At 39.3% G+C, this 23,601-nt stretch overlaps 1 protein-coding gene across 2 annotated transcripts in view; it reads left to right on the forward strand.

Annotated features, from left to right (window-relative positions):
• EFHC2 (EF-hand domain containing 2) overlaps positions 1–23,601 on the forward strand; it is a 196,014-nt gene that overhangs the window by 139,356 nt on the left and 33,057 nt on the right. The window contains exon 12 of one of the 2 annotated variants that reach the window (XR_004180866.1): positions 11,697–11,964. The exons of the other annotated variant lie outside the window; for it this stretch is intronic. The gene's annotated coding sequence lies outside the window, so the exon portion shown is untranslated. The remainder of the gene's footprint in view (positions 1–11,696; positions 11,965–23,601) is intronic. 2 annotated transcript variants of the gene reach the window in all.

Here is a 23,601-nt window from a genome sequence, read left to right on the forward strand (position 1 = left end):
TTACAAGAAATATTTTTACTAAGTACTTAACTTATTATGAGTTTTTGGTAGATGCAAATATTTTATTTAGGATTTTTACATCTTTGTTCATAAAGGAGATAGGTCTATACTTTTTCTTTCTCATACTACCTTTGTCCATATCAAATGTGTGTTTTATAATTGCTTCATAAGATGAGTTTCAGAACATTCACTGTTTCTTAAAGCAGCTTGTAAAATGTAGGTATTGTCAGTTTTTTTAAGGTTTTGTGTAAGTTGTCTGTAAAACCATATGGCCCTTCCTTTTTTCAGTGGGTAGATTTTTAATGATTCACTTCCTCTAAGGGTAATACATTTTATTCTGGATTTCTCTTGAGTTGGTTTTGAAAATTATGTAGCTTCTAGAAACTTTTTCATTTCACTTAATTTTAAATTTTTTATCACCTTTTTAGTCCTGTTACTGTTGATTTGTACCTTTGTGAAAATTCAATTTTACTGGAGTTGTGTTTTAGATTTTTGTAAACAACCAAATTTTAACTTGTTAACCCTCTTTTTAAACTTTGTTTTTTATTTCATTAATTCATCAATTTGTATTCTTATTTTTATCATGTTGTTCTTTGTACTTTCTCTGTGTTTATTTTCTAACTTCTTGACTTGGATATCTGTTTCACTGATTTTCAGTGTTTCTTTTCTTTTCTTTTTTAAAATTTTTTATATACTTTAAGTTCTAGGGTACATGTGCACAACGTGCAGGTTTGTTACATCAGTGTTTCTTTTCTAAGAAATGCACTTAAGGCTTTAATTTGCCTTCTGAGTATTACTTTAGCTGTGGTGTGTTTAGTGTTTATTATCCTCCATATATAAATATTTTCTAGTATTATTTCTTTTTTGGCCAATTAATTATTTAAAAGTTTGTTTTGACATTTCCATATGTGTATGAAGTTACTCTCTTTTGGTTCTTAATTTCTCTTTTTATTACATTTAGTTAGAGAACATTGTCTGCATCTTCTTGGTTCTTTGATATATAATGAGACTTGCTTCATAACCCTGGGAATTAAGTCTTAATTTCTGAAATGCATGTATTTTTCTCTTACTTTTGAAGTTTAAACGGGTACATAATTCTAGATTTAACTATTTTCCTTTGATCTTTTGAAGATACTCTATTGTCTTCTGTCTCCATTGTTGGTACGTCTCTTGTTAATATAATTGTTCCTTTGTAGTCATAAGCCTTTATTCCCTCTGGCTGTCTTTCTTTGTTTTTGGTGTTCTGCAGTTTTATTACAATGCATCTTGGGACTATTTATAATTCTTCAGTTTGAGAATTATTCTGAGCCATTATCTCTTCAAATAACTTCTCTTGTTCATTTTGCCTGTTTTCCTTCTCAAACTCAACCTGTTCTTGTTATCTCTTAATATCTCTGTCAAACTCCTCTTTTTTCTCCATGTCTTTTGATCTTTCATTCTTTTCATTTATTTTTCATTCTGTGCTGCTCCATTTCTGGAATTTGCCTTAAATTTCATCCAGTTCATTGATTCAGTGACTCTGCCTTCTTATTCTTTAAGTACTATTTGATTGTTATGTTTCATGTTTCCGTTCTTTTTTGTAGAATCTTATTCTTTTCTTATGGCTTCTCTATGTTTTATCTGTTTAATAATTTTAAATATAATAATTTCATGGTTCATTACTGATTTTTGTTCTATTGTCCCAAATTCATGGAATGCCAATTCTTCTGTTATATCTGCTGACTTAGGGTGGGTTGTTTGCTTTTGTTTTCTGAGCTCATCTTAAATTGGACTTTCTTCCTCCACTTCATTGTTCCTTTGTTGCTTGGGTTGACCATTTAGCGTAGTTTTTAAAAAATCTTTTATTTTGAACTAATTGTAGACTTACAGAAAAGTTACCAAACTAGTACAGAGAGTTCCCATATTTCCCTTACCCAGCTTTTTCTGTGTTAACATCTTACCATAGTGTAATTATTAAACCCAAACAATTAACATTGGGACAATTCTACAGACTAAAAATTTCATTTGAATTTTACCAGTTTTTCACTAATGTCATTTTTCTGTCCCATGATCCTATCCAGGATCCCACATTGCATTTAGTAGTTGTTTCTTGTTAGTCTTCTGTGGTCTGTAACAATTCCTCAACCTTTCTTTGTCTTTTATGAGCTTGATACTTTTTAAGAATAGTGGTCAGTTATTTTGTAGAATGTTGTTCAATTTGGAGTTGTCTGATGTTTTCTCATAGTTGCACTGAGATTATACACTTTTGTAAAGAATGCCACAGAAATGATGTTGTCTTCTTAGAACATCATATCAAGTGGTTCATGATGTCAGCATGTCTTACTATTGGTGATGTTGGCCTTGATCACTTGATTCAGGTAATGTCTGCCAGGTTTCTCCACTGGAAAGTTACTATCTTTCCTTTTGCATTTAATAAATACCTTGAAAGAGATACTTTGAGACTATGCAAACCCTACTTTTTCTCAAACTCAAACTCACCTGCTAATTTTAGCATCCAGCAATAGAACTCTTTGAGTAGTTTGGATTTTACCTTTCTGGGCTAGCTTACAAACTGGTCTAATTTCATGTTATTTTTGATGTTAATTAATTGCCTTGGAACATGGTTAGTCAATTTTTTTTTTTGTTATAAAGGAATGCCTGAGGCTGGGTAATTTATAAAGAAAAAATGTTAATTTTGGCTTATGGATCTTCAGACTGTACAGGAAGTGTGGTGCTAGCATCTGCCTCTGGTAAGAGCTCAGGAAGCTTACCATCAGGGCAGAAAGCAAAGAGGGGAGCTGGCATATTACATGGTAAGAGGGAGCAAGAGAGAGAGTAAGGAGGTGTCAGGTTCTTTTAAACAAACAGATCTCATGTGAACTCAGAACGAGAGCTCACTCATCACTGAGGGGACGGTGCTGAGCCATTCATGAGGGATCTGCCTCCATGATCCAAATACCTCTCACCAGGCCCCACCTCCAACACTGGGGATTACCTTTCAATGTCAGATTTGGAGGGGACAAACATGTGAACTATATCAGAGCTTTATATAGTAAGTGGGCAAAATAAATTTATACTCTAAATTCTTATTAGGTGGAATATTGGCTTTGATTTGTATCAGATAACTTTTTTTTTTTTTTAATACCCTAGAGACTCAGCAGAGAAAGGCCTCATTGTCATCTCTCTTGTTCAATGGGTAGAGTTTATTAATTCTTTCACTTCACTTGCAGCCTTTTTACAGTTCTAGCTTTATGCATAGGTTTAATGTGTAGGAGTTCCCAGTTGCTACTGTCCTGGACTGGAGGTCTTGTCTTCTGTGCCCCGGTGAATGTTAAAAATCTAAGCTCTTACCTGCTAAAGGGTTTGATCCCACTTCCTCCCCACCCCAACTACCTCTCATCCTGCTGCCACCTATTCACTTGCTCACCTTTCTCTCTGGCTGTCAGCCACCTCTTCGCGTTGGTACCTGGAGACATTTCTCTCTGTTTTCGCAAGCTCAGCCAGGAGTGTGAGTTTTAATTGCTGCCTAGTCTACCATTTTGCCATGCACAATCTCTCTCCCATGCCATAAGACTCTCTAAAATTACACTGGGGAAAATACTGACTAGACACGTTATTATTAGGGAATGTCACATTATTATTAATACCTGTGCTAAACTGGATTTGGCTGTGATCGTATAGGCCTAGTTAAAATCAGTTCCACTATTTAAAAATCTTAATCACGCTTAAGCTTTTCTCTTTCTATTTTTGAAGCACATCCATTCTTATAACCTTGAATTTTATGGGACGCTAGAAAAAATTATTGGCATTTTAGAATAAATAAACCATATAATGTTGTGCCAAAACAGATAGAGTGTTTCTTATGTTTCTAAAGAGTGGAAAAAGGGCCAACTCTTTTTCTGGAGTTTTATATATACATATATTTTTATATTGTGTTTATTTTATTTCTTTTTCCATGATTATATTCCTGTGGAAATGAGGAAATCATTAACAGTGAAACTACTGTTTCGTCCAAAATACAATGTTCTAATGGTCTGTTTTCTAAATGAAGCTTCTATGAATAAAAGCAAGACCGCTATATAGCCATTTAGTTGCTAACAAATGACCCAGTTAGTGCCACCCATGATTTCTTCTTTAATTAGATTGCAAATTTTGTGTTTAAAAATGGGAGCAGTAAGTAAATGCTAATTTGTAGTTCCTCAAAGGGAGAATTATGATGTAAAAATTAGGATATAAAATGAGAGGATACTGCAGGGCAGGAGGGTAATGGCACTTGGGCCACCATAGGGCAGGCCCTGCCAGGCTGCTTTTCATTCAAGTAAATTTTGCAACTCAAAGTACTGGATTTGGAAGGCGTGCCACATAGTACAGTGTTTAATCATGTAAGTTTATTCTTTCTTCATTCATTCAATAAAATATATATTGTGCATGTACTCTGTGTCAGGTCCCATGGTGGATGATAGAGGCTCAGAGATGAATGAGCTGCCCTTTGGGAGTGCCAGCCTCATCTGTGGCCTTGTACTGCTGGTTCTGTGCTGCCCAATCTGGGTCACTCTCTTCCCACACCATTTTGGAGGGGTCTCTCCTTTGCTGTCCAATTTCTCCTGCCAGCTCCTGAAGACATGGACTAAATTATATTTCTTCTCTTAAGATGTTCCTTACCACCACAGCTCACAGTAATCCTTGCCTCTTTGAACTCATTTTATTTATGACTGGTGTTACCCAGCATATCTTTTTATTCCCACATGTATGTTAGTTGGAGAATAGATGAATGAATGAATGAATGAATGAATGAATGAACAAAGGTGGTGCCTTTTGTTTGGATTCAGTTTTCACTCACTTAATACGATCATATTGACAGGGCATTCCTAGACTTATTTTGACCTTTCTTGAAGGATGATTCATTCTACCACTTACTAATAATTATCATAGTAGCTAACATTTATATGCTTGCTGCTTACCATGTGACAAATGTTGCACTAAATGCTTTCTACATATTAACTCATTTACTCCTCACAGCAATCCTACGAAGTGGGCACTATTATTATTCCCATCTTGCAGATGAGGAAACTAAAAAGCAGAGAGGTTAAGGAATGTACCCAGAATTACATATTAAGTTGCAGAGCTGGGATTTGCACCAGGCAGTCTAGCAATTTCATCATGAGTTAAGATTTAGAATCAAACTAGCTAAGGTTGACAATTCATTCTGCCTCTCTAATGCTTCAGGTTCATCATCTGTGAAATGAGAATCATTCAGGAGCTTACTTGGGGGCATTAGATGAATTAACATATGCTAAACACTAAGCCAGCAAATATCCATGGCATTAGTTCCATCTGCTTGTTACCACTGGCCACATGGAACTTACACTCTGTGTCTAGAAAGCACGTATGTGCCCCTGCATGGCTCAGCAGCTGTCTCTACCAACTTTGAGATCTTGGCTCTGATTAAAATCTTTTTCCTTGACTCTGCCTTTTCTGGAAGACTGTCTTTTGGAATAGGGGCAGTTGGGGTAGGATTTAAAAAAACTTTCTGGATAAATACCCCTTCAGTTCTTCTCGCTACTGTATGTATTTTTATATTTATCTATTTTGCCTTGTTTCAGAAATGGATTTAAGGTAAGCTAGAAAGATGTAGACAGTTCTATAGCATAAAATGAATATGCAAATACTAAAAAGAAAAAATATAAGTAGGAAAGAACAAGGGAGCCAGGAGTGGGGTTGGCATACAGAGTATATTTACAGGCTCTGAAGTTAGGGGCATTTACTAGCAGTCAGCCACAGGCTTCCTAGAGGTCAGTGCAAAATAGGAGACCATGATCAGTTCATGGTGTTCATAAAGCAACTATAAGCTGGGTGTGGTGGCTCATGCCTGTAATCTCAGCACTGTGGCAGGCCAAGGCTGGTGGACCACTTGAGCCCAGGAGTTTCCAACCAACCTGGGCAACATGGTAAAACCCCATCTCTACTAGAAATACAAAAATTAGCTGGACATGGTGGTGCACACCTGTGGTCCCCAGCTACTAGGGAGGCTGAGGTGGGAGGATCACCTGAACCTGGGGAGGTCGAGGCTGTAGGGATCTGTGATCACACCACTATACTCTTAACTTGGACAACAGAGTGAGACACTGTCTCAAAAAACAAACAAACAAAAAAACCAAACCCAAAACAAAAAAAACATAAAGCAACAATAAGCCAGTTGCTTAGGAAAAGGGATCCTAATGCAGAGTGCAAGAAAGACATTCTCCACTGGCCACTCACAGAAAGGACTCTCTGGTAGGTGAGTGGTGGTCTCAGTAGCATGCCCCAGGATACCCAGGGATGAAGGACAGGTGGCTGTTTCTGACAGTATTCCTTAGAAGAAAATAATATCATTCCGTCAGAATACTGTTCAGTCAAATTAATTCTGCCAGAGGCATCATGTGCCATAGCCCAGGTGTCCACCTTCTTGAGGTACAGCTTAACACTGGGGTTTGAAGCTGCCTCTTAGCAGTGGGGTGTGAAGGAGAAGAAAGTGCAAGAAGGCAGGACTTAGGAGAGTACATCAATCATCATTGCCAGAATTTTGATGTGTAATAAATGACCTGAAAATCTCTGTCACACAAACACACACACACATACACGCACACACACATTTATTTAGCTTACAGGTCTGTGGGCTGGCTGAGCTGGGCTTACAGGTCTGTTCGTTGATCTGAGCTGGGCCCAGCTGGGGTGGCTCTGTTCCACATGTCTGTCATTCTCCTTCAAGGAGCAGCGGGCTAACCCAAGTATGTCGTTCTCATGGCGATGGCAGAAGTGCAGTTGGAGTGGGAAACAAGAAGACCTCTTGAGGGCTAGGCTCAGAACTGGCATACTTTGACTTCCACATCATTCTCTTGGCCAAAACAAGTCCTGTAGCTGACCCCATTGTCAAAGATCAGGAAAATTGTGCCCCTTTAGAGAGTGCAACGGCAGAACGACACGGAAAAGGGCGCAGATAGAGAGAGGGAAGTATTGAAGGCAATGGTGCAATATCCCACAGAGGGAATGGAAATGACTTTGAGAAAAGCTCACTGCCCCTTGAGGCACAGAGGCCCCTGCACTGTTTGTATCTGCTGCCACCATGCAGGTTTAATTCCCCGCTGCAGGAGGCTTGGGCATGAAGTGGCTCTGGTTGTGGCTAGTTACCATTGCAACAAATGAGCTCAGTACAAATTGGACCCCGTGAGTGACCATTCTGTAACCTGGGTAGAACTTTGTGCCAGTGCCTGCCAGAGTTGCGCACTCCCTCCCTAAGCTGGAATATGGCTGGGTCCCTGAAGTGGCAGGGAAGTTACGGTTGTAACTGACAACCAGCTTCCCCATTTTGTTTGATCTTAATTAATTCATGCTAATTTTCCCTTATATTTTATAAGTAGAAATGTGAAACACTTACTAGGTGAGCCTATTTACTTTATTTTTGATTTAGAGCCACCTAAGTTTTAGAGATGAAGCTATCAGCATATGGATTTCTTCCATTACTTTGAAAACTGCTATATTTAGGACTGATGTTCTGTGGTTACATGCTGGGATCCATTACACAGAATTTAAGCACAGAGTGTTTAAAACAAGGAGCCAAGAACAAGTTCTCATTACATTATCTGGATTGAAAATGATTTCTTACTGACATTGCAAAGTTTCAAAGTTCCAGTCACTGTCAAAATGTAGCCGGATAACTTGCCTAGATCGTGTCTATGACTTCTAATTCAGATAAGTGATTTGATTTTCAGCCCAGTACTACCCTCTCCCAAGCTCAGAATTCTTCATAGAAGACCCAAAACAAATAAAAAAATAGGCCACAACAATAAAATGTAAGAAATTCTCCTATTTCATGTTCTGGTAAGGAAGTAAATCATTTTATTCATTGATGGACTTATATTTCTGCCTTTTTGATTTATTTCCTGGCATGAGAGACCTAGTTGCCTTAGTGACAATTTGTCAATTGAGCACAAGCCGAAAAGTCTACCCTAGGGCTTCCATGTGAGTCAGTGGTCCCAGGGAAGAGCCACTGCTAAGGGTTGTGCTGGTTGTGAACTACACAACTCTGGAACACTGCATGGAGAGCCTCTCTTGGAATTCGTTTGTCAGTGGTTGGGGTATTGGTACAAGGCTCCCAGCTTTTACTCTGCCCCTCATCCTCTTCTTTTCCTACCAAACACCTATCCCAAATTTGGCTTCTTGGTCTCTAAATCAAAAGCTGGTCTTTCTTCCTCCCTCCCACCCTCCTTCCCTAAATAAATGTGCCCTCTTTTCATAGTGATTTGGCACATTTATTTATGACGGATACAACTAGGTCCCTCCTTTCCTTGGCCACTCTCCCTCTGTCTACACACACGGACACATACACATGCATGCGCCATCTGTGACAGAGCCTGTGGAATTTGTGAACCGTAGCCACACACCAATGCCCAGGACTGTTCTAGAGACCTCTTTGTAAAGTTGCATGAGCAGAAAAAAACTAAATCATGCACTACAGGAGAATCCATACAGATTCTGAAAGTGATTTGTTGTATGAAAAGTTAGTTTTTGTTTGTTTGTTCTAAGAAACTAGTTATGTTATTGTAAACCAAAAGTATCTGAGAAAGGTCTCAATCAATTTAGAAAGTTTATTTTGCCAAGGTTAGGGATATGCCCGTGACAGAGCCTGAGGAGGTCCTGAGACATATGCCCAAGGTAGGTCAGGGCACAGCTTGGTTTATGCATTTTAGGGGGATTTCAGACTTCAATAAATACATGTAAGATATACATTGGTTTGGTCCGGGAAGGTGGGACAATTTGAAGGGGTGGAGGGTAGAGCAGGCTTTTGGGTCATAGGTAGATTTAAAGATTTCTGATTGGCAATGGGTTGAAAGAGTTATTATCAATAGAAAGGAATGTCTGCATTACTATAAGGGGTTGTGAAGAGCACGGTTTTACCATGCAGATGAAACCTCCAGGTAGCAGGCTTCAGAGAGAATAGATTGTACATGTTTCTAATCAGACTTAAAAAGTCTGTTCTATCAATAATTCCAAAAGGGAGGAGGGTATAATGAAGTATGTCTGGCTCCCACTTCCCATCATGGCCTGAACTAGTTTTTCAGGTTAACTTTGGAATGCCCTTGGTTGAGAGGAGGCGCCCATTCAGATGGTTGGGAGGCCTTAAAATTTTCATTATGGTCACAACAAAATATATCAGAGTCTCAGCAGGAGCAAGCCATTTTGAGAAGCAAGCAGAGAAGAATAAAGAAAGATGTGTTAAAACTTACAAAACACATTTTATGAATTAAAAATTAAATTAGAGGCACTAATAGAAAACTGGACACTGCAGAAACTTGGTAATAAACCAGAGAACTATCTTCGGAAACACCACCAAGAGAGGGTTTGAAACAGTGACAAAGAAGAGAGCAGAAAGGAAGGCAGAGAGAACTAAATAAATGCAGCTAAAGTGATAATCAAAGATCATTTAAAAAATCATTTTCTAAGCTCAATGAAGTATTTGTAAATTGAGAGAATTCACTCTGATCCATGTAAAATATATGAAAAGGGATCATTAAATATACCTTGGTAAAAATGTGAAAGGTCACATAAAAGAAAAGACTCTTATAAGCATCAAAGCAAACTTATCCAAAACAACGCTTAAAAATGCCACCATCACCAGCAGAACCAATGCCCTAAAACCCAAAAAGATATTACCTCAGGCAATACACAGAGGCAGTGGTTAAATCTTCAGTGCTTTGAGGGTAAACAAGTTGTTTTTTATGCATGGAACAATAGAAATGTTTTTTAAATCTTTAAGAAAACCAAAAATATCTAGTTTCTTTAGTAAATTGTTCGAAGTAATATATTACTTTAATAACTTAATCCAGAACATGATGAAAAAAATCAAAATTAAGAACTCAAAGAGGACATCTTATCTTTAAAAACTGGAGCAGCATTGGACATTAAAACAGATTTTATACACACACACACACACACACACACACACGCTTACATAGTGAATTCAAAGCAAAAACATTATTTCAAAGAGGTGAATGACATGATTAGAAAAATTAAAAAGGTAGATGATATGGGTTATGCCACAGATAAAATAACCGAAACTCAGGAAGAGAGAATAAGGAGACTAAGGGCAAAATTCCTCATATTGTATCTGAATGTGAAATCATATTTCATCTATTTCTTTGATAATTAGGTATATATAGGTTTAAGATATTTTAGGGCAATTTCAAGTTAATCAAGAATAGGATTCTAAATGGAATTGCAGAACCTAAGAGCAAACCAAATACGGTAAATCCTTAATGCTATCAATAGGTTTTCAGAAACTGTGACTTTAGGTGAATGACATATAATGAAACCAATTTTCCCTTAGGCTAATTGAGGTAAACAAAAGTGAAGTTCCTGCAGCATAGTTCTGTTCATAAAAAAATCACCAAACTTCTAAATAAAGACCCAAACACTTACAATATCAAGCATTGAAATAAATGTGAGCCATACATACATTTAAGAAAGATGAATAGACCGGGCGCAGTGACTCATGCCTGTAATCCCAGCACGTTGGGAGGCCGAAGCAGGTGGATCACCTAAGTTCAGGAGCTTGAGACCAGCCTGGCCAACATGGTGAAACCCTGTCTCTACTAAAAATACAAAAAATTAGCCGGGTATGGTGGTGGGCGCCTGTAATCCCAGCTACTCGGGAGACTAAGGCAGGAGAATCGCTTAAACCACGGAGGCAGAGGTTACAGTGAGCCGAGATCACACTATTGCACTCCAGCCTAGGCAACAAGAGTGAAACTCTGTCTCAAAAAAAAAAAAATTAATAAAAACAAGACAATGATTTACCCAATTTTGGTGAATCAGTGAGTGGCAGTGGCCGTGGTAGTGATGGGTGAAATCAGGGAATAAATGTTTGCAGAGCAAACACTGTAAGGAGCATCTTTTCCCACCTTGCAGTTCAAAACCAAAATATCAGAAGTAGAGCAGGCTTGCTGAGCGTTTTTGTCCCATGTCCTTTATCGTCATAGACTTGATGAGTTTTTATTTTATCCTAATTTGTATTCATTTGTTCATTCATTTTCCAACCCACTTATTCCAGTTCAAGGACATGAGTGGCTGGAGCCTGTCCCAGCAGCTCAGGGTACAAGATGGGAACCAGCCCTGGACAGGACACCATCCCATCGCAGGGCGCACTCACACATCCACACTCAGTCACACTGGGACCATATGGACATGCCAGCTCACCTCATGTGCACAGCTTCGGGATGTGAGAAGAAACCAGAGAAAACCCGTGCAGACATGGAGAGAAAGTACAAACTTCATGCAGACAGTGGCTCCAGCCTGGAGCCATTTTTTTCCCCAATCAGCATTATCATAAAATGATGTTGAATGAGGTGATGTTATTCAAGAACCTGCCACATTTAGGCTGTATTGCAAAAGACAAGTAGCAATCAATATAAGGTAATAGCAACAAGACATGAAAAACTGAAAACACAAAATAAGATGACAGGAGGAAAAGAAATCAAGAGAAATCTTCACCATAAATGTGAACTCCTTGATTGCCCTTGAACCATCATGACACATGCCACCTGCTCCAGATTGGCATATGGTCACCTCTCTTTTACTTTCTCATTTAATTCCCATTTGCCATATTATCTGGAATTCCTCTTGGAGATTTGTCAGTCTATTCTTGAGACCTCTTCTCTTTGCCTTTGCCCTTTGTTGTCCAGGAACCCCAGGGATGCTTATTTTGTCTGGGGATGGCCAGACCACTGCCAAACGCCGCTGCTGTGGCTTCTTCTTGTCACCAGGCTGCTGTGGAAGACAGGTTCTGCCAGGCTGGTGGACACTACCAGGATGACTTTGCTGGGCAGAAGGTCATGGACTGGGTTTTGCTGTTGTTTTAAGTTGAGAGAGACATGAACATTCTATATGCTGAAAGGAAAGGACCAATAGAAATCAAAGGCACAGATGACAAGCTGAACAACTGATGGATCAGTGAGTAGCTGAGGATGAAGAAGCAGTTAAGGAGGGAATCAAGGCCTAGTACCTGTTTCCACTCTCCACAATGGATATTTCAAACTTTCTCACTCTTAAGCTCCTAACTTCACCATTTTCCTCCGATTTATAACAGAAAACCTCATCTCCAGGTTAATAGAGCATATAGAGATCCTGAGATGTAAACCACACCCATGCCCCCACATCCACAACTTGGCATTCCTTTTTCATCTCAGTAGAAAAGGTGTCCCTCCTGCTGTCCAAAGCTAGCTTCCATGATGGCCCTGTCTCCCAGACACTCAACAAGAGGCTTAGAGTCCATCCGAGGTCCAGCACATTCAATTCTAGTTTTGCCTCTGAGCTGCAACCTCAGCCCATTCTCTTCATCCCAGAAGCACTCCCGTGCCTACCTCTGCATTGCTTCCTGAGTACTTGGGCTTCTAACTCTCTGCTCATATTGCTGTCTTGCTCAACACCCTTCAAGAGATTCCCTTCACCAACAGAAGAAAACCTGGGTATCCTAACATGGCACACACATGCACCTCTCGTGATTGGGCCCCACCTGCCAGCTCTCTAATTTATCTCTTGCTTTGTTTTCACTATATTCTAATCATTCTATGAACCCTGAACATCGTGGTTCAATTCTTGGCTCCACTTCTTACTATTAATAGTATTGTGCCCTTGGGCATTCTGTTAAAGCTGTCTGGGCCTTAGTTCCTCATCAGTATAATGGGAACCAAGTTCCTACTGAAAGGATTGTCATGAGGGTTAAATGAATCTATGCATGTGAAGCAGATCAATGTTTGACATACACTGAGCCCTTGATAATGTCTGTGCCTGTTATTAACACTTTGTACAGCTTTTCAGATGTATTATACCATCTTCTTGCCCTCTTTTTTCTTTTTTCGAGATAGAGTGTTGCTTCATCATCGCCCAGGCTAGAGTGCAGTGGCACAATCTCGGCTTACTGCAACCTCCGCCTCCTGGGTTCAAGCAATTCTCCTGCCTCAGCCTCCCAAGTATCTGGGGCTACAGGTGTGCACCATCATGCCTAGTAATTTTTTTTTTTTTGTATTTTTAGTAGAGATGGGGTTTCACCATGTTGGTCAGGCTGATCTCAAACTCCTGACATCAAGTGACCCACCTGCCTCAGCATCCCAAAGTGCTGGGATTACAGGTGTGATCCACCGCACCTGGCTCTTCTTGCCCTCTTTGAATCTTTGAGGATATGATTCTTTCTCCCATTCCTCTCAGCCTCCTTCCCTTACTCAGCTCCCACTTCTCTGGTTGGCAGATTGCCTTTCATCTTCAAGATCTGCTCTGCTACCATCTCTGCTGTGAAGCTTTCCTGAATTTCTCCCTACATGTATACACATGTCAGACTGGATGAGGGGTACTTTCTCTGAGCTTTTGGACATATCTTTATTGTAGCACTCTTTCTACTTCACTGACTTGGCTTTTCCTCTAATCTGTAGTTAATTCTAGGATGTAGATTTTGAGGGTTGGGAGTCAAATCTGGTCCATTCCTCTATTATTCTCCATCATTCAACATAAAGTTAATGTTCAATCAGTGTTTATTGAATGAATAAATGAACGAATGAATGAATGGATTCATGGACAAGGGATGTGTGCAGACAGAACACAATAGAAGAATATTTCTTAAATAAGGGGAAGAGATGTTGAAGTTTATTAGCAATCAAATTATTATTGATTAAAATGAGGCATCATTTTTACTTGTTGAATTAGGAAACGCTTTTATGGCCAGGCATGGTGGTTCATGCCTATAATCCCAGTGTTGGGGAGGCTGAGACAGGCAGATGGCTTGAGCCAGGGACAGAGCCTTCTGGGGCTAAAAAAGCCAACCAAAATGTCTCACAAAAAGAGGCATGAGCCTACAGCCCCCAGATGGGAAGAACTGGTGGGGCTTCACTTGATCCCAGGAGGGAGAGGTTGCAATGATCTGTGATCGCACCACTCCACTCCAGCCTGAGTGACAGAGCGAGACTCTGTTAAAGAAAGAAAGAAAAAAATTTCTACCGCTTTTTTTCTTTTACTTCGTCTCCATATTTGCGACAGGAAACACTTTCTTGCGAAGGATATTCCATTGCTGAGGACTCTTCATCATTGCTGTTGATGGGAGATAAAACAACTTAATTACTGTGTCAACACCTTTTAAAGTGTTACTTTCTTTTTAATTTTTTTTTTTTTTTGAGATGGATATAAATCTGTTTGCCCCATGGTAGCGATCGGCTCACTGCAAATCCGCGCGCCTCCTGGGTTCGCCATTCTCTGCGCTGACCCTCCTGGTGGCCTGGGACTACAGGTGCTGCCCGCTCCATAGCCATTTAATTTTTGTATTTTAGTAGAGATAGGGTTTCATCGTGTTAGCCGGGATGGTCTCGATCTCCTGGCCTTGTGATCTGCCTGCCTCGGCCTCCCAAAGTGCTGGGATTACAGTCTTTTTAATTGTTATTTTACTTTTCTTTTTTGAGACACTTTCTCACTCTGTCACCCAGGCTGGAGTGCAGTGATACCATCATAGCTCACTGAAGCCTCAAACTCCTGGACTCAAGCTATCCTCCTGGCCTCTCAGTCTCCCAAGTAGCTGGGACCCTAGGCACACACCACAATGCCAAGCTAATTTTTTAAAATTTCTGTAGAGATGGGGTCTTGCTATGTTGCCTAACTGGTCAAATGTTCCTTTGTTTTGCCTCACTAATTGTACTTCTGGAACACCATCCGAAGGGAATAATTGTAAATACAGACAGATGTTTATGCATATAGATGCTCATTATGGCATTATTTGTATAAAAATTTGGGAAAAAAACCATGTAATATCCAGTAACAGAAGTATGGTTTAGCATTTTGGTTTCAGAATAGTCTGTAATAACATGGAAATGTATTAGTTAAGTGAAAAAGATGAAAATATGTTCACACCTATTAAGAAAAAGACAAATGCCCATGCATAGTAAAGAGACTGCAGAGGAGTGTACCAGGATGTTTACTTGGTTGTATTTGGGTGGCAGGGGTGTGTATGGTTTTTCTTTTCTTTTTATCCTTTCTTTTACATATTATCCAAATTCTCTATAATTGGAAATGTATTACTTTTATAATGGAGTAAAGCCTGTATATATATATACACATTTTGTTTTCCTTTGAGACATGGTCTTGCTCTGTCACTCAGGCTGGTGTACAGCAGAATGATCATAGCTCACTGCAACTTTGACCTCCTTGGCTCAAATGATCCTCCCACCTCAGCCTCCCAAGTAGCTGGGATTACAGGCACGTGCTACCATGCCTGGTTAATTTTTTAATTTTTTTGGTAGAAATGGAGTCTCATTAGGCTTCCCAGGCTGGCCTTGAACTCTTGGCTTCAAGTCACCTTCCCACTTTGGCCTCCCGAGTTGCTAGAATTACAGTTAAGAAGCTCCGTGCCTGGCCCAAATTTTATTAAAGTGTGTGTTCAAAAAGATTTAAGAATCTGATTATATTACCGATAATTATTTGATGTGAGTAAATCTTGAATTACTAAATTGATTATAAGCACCAATAGAGCACGGACCGTGTTTTGTATTCACCTGTTGTATGATCAGCTAACCTGTGGGTTTAGCTGGGGGCACCCTTCATCACACAAGGCCCTCCAATTGTCACAGAGCTCACCATGATCTTGTAGGCCTCTAAACCATCTGGTAGCCAAGTGAGAGACAGTGAAAAACAAAAAGCCAAAGAAGTGGGGTTTGCTTGGAGACAAATAATCCCTGAACGTAAAGTGGGTATTAATGCAAAGGCAGTGGTAGTAAACGAAGAACTCTGCTTGTAAATGAAATTAATATTCACTCCTTCTGCTTACCTTGCATGGTAAGCACCAGTATTGAGACTTCATTTGCTGTTACCAGTTACCAAAAATGTTGACACAATTTAAAAAACAAAACTAAAAAGCCCACTGTTGCTTTAGCTTGTTTAAATGCATATTGTACCAAATCATGGAAGAATTATAGATGAACATTTTAAAGGATTTCTAAAATTATACTTCTGTGAAGAATAGACTGTTAATGGTATACAGCAATTACTCTTAACTGCATGAAAATATCTCATTTTGTTTGGCTACACTTAAATAGGCCTGAAGTCGAGTGTACCAAGACATACTGAATTTCAAACTAAATAAATTAAAATTACCATGTACATTCCACTACATGTCAAAACAGGAAAAACCATAGTATTATAGTTGATGTGAAATGAAGATTAGAACAGTAATACAGAGAAAACATGAAGCTGCTTATATTTATTTGGAATAAGACAACAGGGTCAATGATTTTCACTGCAGATGTACTTACTTCTCTTTGAGAAAATATATCAAAAACTCAATTTACAAGGCAGATGAATTTGGCTGTTATTATTTATAGTATGTAAATGTTATTTAGTTTCAAAAGGATTTCTTTAAACTGGGCACAGTGGCTCACACCTGTAACCCCAGCACTTTGGGAGGCCAAAGTGAGAGGATCACTTGAGCCTAGGAGACCAACCTCGGCAACATAGCAAGACCCCATCTCTACAAGAAAGTTTAAAAATTAGCCAAGCGTGGTAGTGCACACCTGTGAAGCTAGCTACTTGGGAGGCTAAGATGGGAGGATTGCTTGAGTCCAGGAGTCCGTGGTTGCAGTGAGCCATGATCACACCACTGCACTCCAGCCTGGGTGCAGAGTAAGACCCTGCCTCTTAAAAAAAAAAGGATTTATTATTTCTTTCAGGGTTCAGTGTGCTTGCTTGTCATTAAGAACGTGACAGAAATTAGAGGAATTTAAAGCTAAGATGTTAGATGCCATTGCCAATTTAAAATGACCAAGATAAAGATAGCACATCTTTATATGTAATAGAGAGTGAAAGAGGGCATCTAATTCAATTTCTAAAAATTAAGTATTTATGGAGCATTTCAGATCTATTCATTGTATAAAAGGAGGCATACCTGGAGTTTATTTTTTAGTACTTTAGACTTACTCCTGAATATGACTGTTTAAAACAAGCATGCCATTTTCATTTTATATCCTGCAGATAGATTGTAAGGTTTCAGAATCATCAAAAGCATTTCACATTTCTCCAAGATAAACTTACTTAAGAGAAGTAGTGCTTTCAGTTTAACACAACTTGAAATTATCTCCATTGTGAGATGATGAGAATAATAAAAATTGCTATCATTTATTGAGCATTCATAGTTCAAGGTACTATGCGGAATGCTTTTTATATCTTGCTAACTTAATCCTCATTTTTCATTTCTTCATCAGACTATTTGTTATAGAGAGCTTACTATGTGCCAGGGGCTATTTAAGGTGTCACAGATTCAACAATGAACAAAATAGACAAAAACCACTGCTCTCTGTGGATCTTACACTCCAGTGGGGGTGGGAGGGAGATAAAGACTATCTTCAAAATAAGTAATTATATACCGTTAGAGTGTGATGAATGACACTGAGGAAAAGAAAGCAGGAAACGGATTAGGAAGTGCCAGAGTTGTGGAGGAAGGGGTCACACTTTTTATTGTTTTTATTATTATTATTTTTTTTGAGATGCAGTTTCACTCTTATTGCCCAGGCTGGAGGGCAATGGTGCAATCTCAGCTCACTGCAACCTCTGCCTTCCAGGTTCAAGCAATTCTTCTGCCTCAGTCTCCCGAGTAGCTGGGGTACAGGCGTGCACCACCACGCCTGGCTAATTTTTGTAGAGACAGGGTTTCACCATGTTGGCCAGACTGATCTTGAACCCCTGACCTCAGGTGATCTGCCCACCTTGGCCTCCCAAAGTGCTGGGATTACAGGCATGAGCCACCATGCCCCGCCAGGGGTCACACTTTTAAGAAGGTTGGCCAGAGAGCGCCTCACAGAGAAACTGACATCTAACAAGATAAGATGCCCTACAGGAGGTGAAGGAATAGCCTATGTGACTGTCTTGGGGAAGAACATTCCATTCCAGGTAGAGAGAACAGCAAGTACAAAGGCTCTGAAGTTGAAATGTGCCTGGCTTGTTTTAGGCAGGTATAGAGGGAAGGATGGGAAGAGTTGTAGAGGATGAGTTCCTAGCGACAGCAGAGGAGGGGCCAATCATGTCAGGCCTTGTAAGCCATCATGAGGCCTTTGAGTTCTACTTTGAGAGAGACGGCCAGCCCTCACAGGGTTTTGAATAGGCAAAGAACATGGTCTGACTTCTGTTTTAACATATCATCCTGGCTTCTATAGGAAAATAAAATTCTATTTCACAAGTGGTCTTGTCCCATTTCACAGGTAAGGAACTGAGGTTCAGAGAAGTTGAGTAGTTTACCACAGTTCCCATTTACTGGTGAATTAGTGGGACTGGAATTTTAATACAAGTCAATGTAATTTGAAAACTCACACTTTTTCCACTAAACCACACTGCCTCCTGGTTGGAAACAAGCTTGTGACCTCAGCTGGAGTAGATAGTTTTCTGATAGTCTGCAGTGACCCCTTTTTTTCTCCTTTTCTGTGGAATTCCTTGGTCTGTCTTGTGAGGTCACCATGTTGCATAACTCCAGAAGAAACCACTTATACCACAAGTCTATAACTGCACTCTCTGGACGTGAAGTGGCCATCTGTAATGGCCTTGTTCTCCAGTGGAGTTGAAGAGCTTTGTACATGGCATTAGACTCTGGTTAGGCCTGTAGCAAAACCTGTTTGGTCAGACATTTGTATTGGACTCTCTGTGATGTATTTTCCCATCTCTCCTTCCTCTGACACATATTCTACCAGCTATCTCTACCACCCTCTACTGTCTGGCAATCCTCTAGCCACAGATTCAACAATGAACAAAACCACAGTATGACATGCTGGAATATAAGTGACAATACAGCAAGGGTTTCTGTTTTGTATGGGCAGCTTAGGCCCACAAGTGTAAGGGAAAGCCTGAGGGAGGGTAGAATATGAGCAGGTGTGCACAGCTTCTGATTACAGGAAGCAAAACACATTTTATTTGATGAATATCAAATTGAAAGTAATGAGAAAGGGTGCTACCTAATTGTCGCCAAAACTGCTGCTTGGTTTAATTTAGGCTCAACTAGATTTTGCTGTATGCCTTAGGGTCTGAAGGCTTAGGCTCTTGAGCCCTTGTTTATGCTAAAACTAATTTTTTTTTTAGTTTATTTGAAAGACATTGCTTAAACTTTAATGATTCAACAAGTAAGAAAATACCCTGAGATTCAGAGCTTTAAAAGGAAGTTTTGATTCACCATTTTACTGGATGACTTTAATGGAATTATGTCTTATAAAGCTGTTTAGCGTTTCATGTTTCAGAATTCTGCATAGAATTCTCAATACCCTAGAGCATCTTGGCATTTTTTTGAGTCTTATGACTTTAGTTACAAAAGCCAAGAGAAAATCATGGCAGCATCCCTTATAAGATTAACTAAATAATACTGTGATATTATACTCTTATACTGTATTAAAATATTAGTTCCAGGAATGTAGTACAGTGTTGGCTAAAGGCAAAGGTAACTTGCTATCTAAATCTTCAAGATTAGTAATAATAATCACAGGACACAAGATCAATACAATCACAACTGCCTTTTAAAATACATTTTTATTTCCCTGAAATGATTGGTCAAGAAGTACTGAGATCAGATTTTGCTATCAGATCTTATTTCAAGTTCAGTATGACGTTTTTAGGTGAGGAAGGGCTATGCTTGATGGAAGTTGGACCTATGTTTTTGTGGCTGCTGCTAAGCAAAAATAGAGTGTTCAGAAAGCAGTTTGGCAGTGCCACAATAGGTTAAACAGACTTACCTGTGACTCAGGAGTTTCACTCCTTGGTATATGTAACCCAAAGAATTGAAAACAGGGGTTTACACAAAAACTTGTACACAGATGTTCATAGCAGCACTATTCACAACAGCCAAAGGTGGCAACAACCCACATGTCCATGTACGTATGAGTGGATAAACAAAGTATGGCACATTCATACAATGAACAATAGTATGATAGTACAATGAATAAGAATTCAGCAGCGAAAAATGATGAAGTCCTGATACATGCTACAACATGGATGAACTTTGAAAATGTGCTGAGAGAACCCAATCACAAAAGAATACATATTACATAATTCCATTTATATAAAATATCCAGAATCTGGCAAATCTGTAGAGATAGCAGATTAGTGGTTTCTGGATAGGGAGGAGGATTAGGAAGGAGGGAGGAAAGAGGTGTGGTTGCTCAATGGGTATGAGGTTTATTTGGGGTGATGGAAATGTTTCAGAACTAGATAGAGGTGGTGGTTGTACAACATTGTGAATATACTAAATGTCACAAATGGGAAATTTTATGCTATGTGTATTTTACTACAATAAAAAATGGAATGTGTGACTTTTGATTTTTAATTCTTTGTGAATCCTACTAAAGTTTAACAGGGCAGGGTGAATCCTGAAAAACACACATGTGTCAAATGCAGGGCAGAGTGGCGACAGCCATCTGAGGTCTGCAAGGTGAGGCTTGTACATCCTGATTGAGATCCCTGGTGCAGGAACCTGCCTCACGTGGGCACAGCAGCCACACAGGCAGCCGCTCCAGGAGCCCCTGATGCCCTGCAGGGCTGTCAGCAGTTTCAAGTATAGCGCAGCTTGTTTGAAACTCTCATGTAACGCCATGTAAAACTGGAATACTGAGCTGTTTAAAACCCAAGCATACAGAAACCCAGCAGATATAAATTTTAACTGCAGTGAAACCAGGATAATTTCAGTTTATCCAATGAAAAGGAAAATAAACTTTTATGTTCTGGTGGTGCTATAATAAGTTTAGTGAAAGATGTATGGAAAGTTTCTAGTTATTGCTTCACATGTTCTTTTTCCTTGTCCTTGGGAGCATGCCACTTTCTCTTCTTCACGCCATATTCTACTCTCAAAAGGAAATGCTTTCAAATGTTTTTTTTTTTTTTTCATTTAGACAATGAAAATAATATTTGATTATTACAAAAATTCAGAAAAAAATGGAAATACGTTTTGTTTTAAAAAGACATCTCAGCCATTCAGGATAATACTATTGATGTTTTGGCATGCATCCTTCTGGTCTTATTTCTATGACCATATGTGCACCTGTATTTTGATTTTTCACTGGGATCATACTACATTTATCAACATAGCATGGACATCTATCATACCAATAAATATCAATCAATACCATACTTTTCTTTTTTTAGAGGTGGGGTCTTGGTCTGTCACTCATGCTGGAGTGCAGCAGTATGATCATAGCTCACTGCAGCCTCAAACTCCTAACTTCAAGTGATCCTCCTGCCTCAGCTTCCCAAGTAGCTGGGATTATAGGTGCATGCCACCATGCCCAGCTTTTTTTTTTTTTTTTTTTTTTTTGGTAGAGATGGGTTCTCACTATGTTGTCCAGGCTGGAGTACAGTGGCATGGTCAGAGCTCATTGCAGCCTCAAACTGCTGGATTGAAGCAATCCTCCTGCCTCAGCCTCCCAGACATCATAACTTTTTTTTTTTAACTTTTAGATATATTCTTCTATAATCTTCTTTTTTATTTTTATTTATTTATTTTTCTTTTTTGAGACAGAGTCTTACTCTGTCACCCAGGCTGGAGTGCAGCGGCATAATCTCAGCTACCACAACCTCTGCCTCTTGGGTTCAAATGATTCTCGTGCCTCAGCCTCCCGAGTAGCTGGGATTATAGGTGTGCGCCACCACGCCCAGCTAATTTTTGTATTTTTAGTAGAGATGGGGTTTCACCACGTTGGCCAGGCTGGTCTCGAACTCCTGACCTCAGGCGATCTGCCCATCTTGGCCTCCCTAAGTGCTGGGATTATGAGCATGAGCCACCACACCTGGCCCCAAACATCATACTTTTAATGATGGTGTAGTGTTCCATTTTACACACATGGCATGACTATTTCTTGACCAGTGTTGTAGAGGAGCCAGGGGCTTTACTTGGAGTGGCTCTTTTGTGGTTACTTAGCCCTCTGTCAGTGATAGTTGGTGACTCAGGTTTTCTGAAATTATTTTCTCTTAGTTTTTAAATAATGGTTAGTGATAGCCCTCAAAGCAGAGATGATGGACAATAAAGGCAATAAAGGTTCATAAAAAATCAGCTTAAACCCCACTGCCTTTAGGCAGATTTCCTGACTGAGCCCCACTCCATCAGTTCTCTCCACCTTCTGTGTCCCAACAGAAGAGGGAGAGAGTAGTATGCAAGAACATGGGCTTTAGAGCCAGACTACATGGGTTCACATTCTGGCTTTTGTGACATTAGGCAAGTTACTTAACATTTCTCTGCCTCAGTTCACATCTGTACAGTGGGGATAATAGTAGCACCACCTCCTAGGCTAGATGTCAGAAGTCCCTGCTAGCACAGGACCTGGCACACAGTTAGTACTCAACAAATGGCAGAAGTTATTGCTATTACTGTTTATTTAAGTGGCCCTACCAGTTTCTGGCTTTGAAAGTTCTTCTATATGCTTGGACAGTGCAAATAGATAACAGACTCGGAAAAGTTAAAATGCCAGAGAGCCTTTTACAGTGTTTTCCATATAGGGAGCCTCCTGCCAATATTACTAATTGGTTGTCTGACCTGACTTGCTGAAATTCTGGGATCATCTTGGTTGGATTTTGCATTCATTTCTCATTAAAAATACAAAAGCAAAACCAAATTTAAACAAAACAAAACAACCGAGGAAACTTGAGAAGTAGATGTAGATGAAATGAATTTCCTTTAGATAGGTCAACATCATTGCTGTAGGCTTTCCTAGACTCTATGGAAATTCTTGACTAGGAGAATCTAGAATTATTAAATGATAATGTCCAGAAATACCTGAAAGAACTGAAAGCATTTATTCTGAAAGACCTCTTTCTAGCAGAAGGCCAAATAAAATTTTCTATTCCCTTGTTTATTCAGGATTCTTAGAAACTGAATTATTTCCAGTAAATAAATTTTCTAGACAGTGGAAGCTTATTCCTGTAACAGCATAACATTTTGCATTTTAATCGTTTTGATGTAATTCTTTCTGATGTATGCTGCATAGTTTATGGCTTTCACACAGAGTTACATTGAAAACAATTCAGCCAATTTGTTAGGCCTCGAGTCTTCTTCATTGGTATGTTGTTATTTAGTTTTTTAAGCTCTACCTAATAATCTCAGTATCATTTGCCTTCTAAAGATGCAGATAGCTGTATGCTCACATAGGTCTTTTAACGTTTCATTTTTTTTTCTTTTTCTCACTGCTAGGGTGTGTCCATTTTTACTTTTTATTACAGAAATGTGCATGATTGCTTTCCCTATCCCAAAACACCTTTCTAATTTATTAACTTAACAAATCTTATGTCCCAGGAAACCAGAAACGCAAGCCTGTTACTATTTTGTGTAAGGAAGATTAATAGGCATTGAATAAAGTCATGTACTTGGTGACAGGTTTTTTGACCATTCAAGGCCTTTAAAAATTTACTTCCTGGTTGCAGGCTGTTATTTGGTAGGTGTTTGACTCTGGGCAAAATGCCATTTTTATTTATAAGCTACAGTGCCTATGATTTTCCATTCTGGCATTGGTGCCTTCCTGCTGCTCCCAAATTAAGTAGAGAAATTAAGTTTAAAAAAATCACCTGACCTCTGTACAGTTGGTAAAAGTTTTATAAAATAGA

Source organism: Papio anubis, chromosome X, assembly GCF_008728515.1.
Source record: "Papio anubis isolate 15944 chromosome X, Panubis1.0, whole genome shotgun sequence".
Lineage (NCBI taxonomy): Eukaryota > Metazoa > Chordata > Mammalia > Primates > Cercopithecidae > Papio > Papio anubis.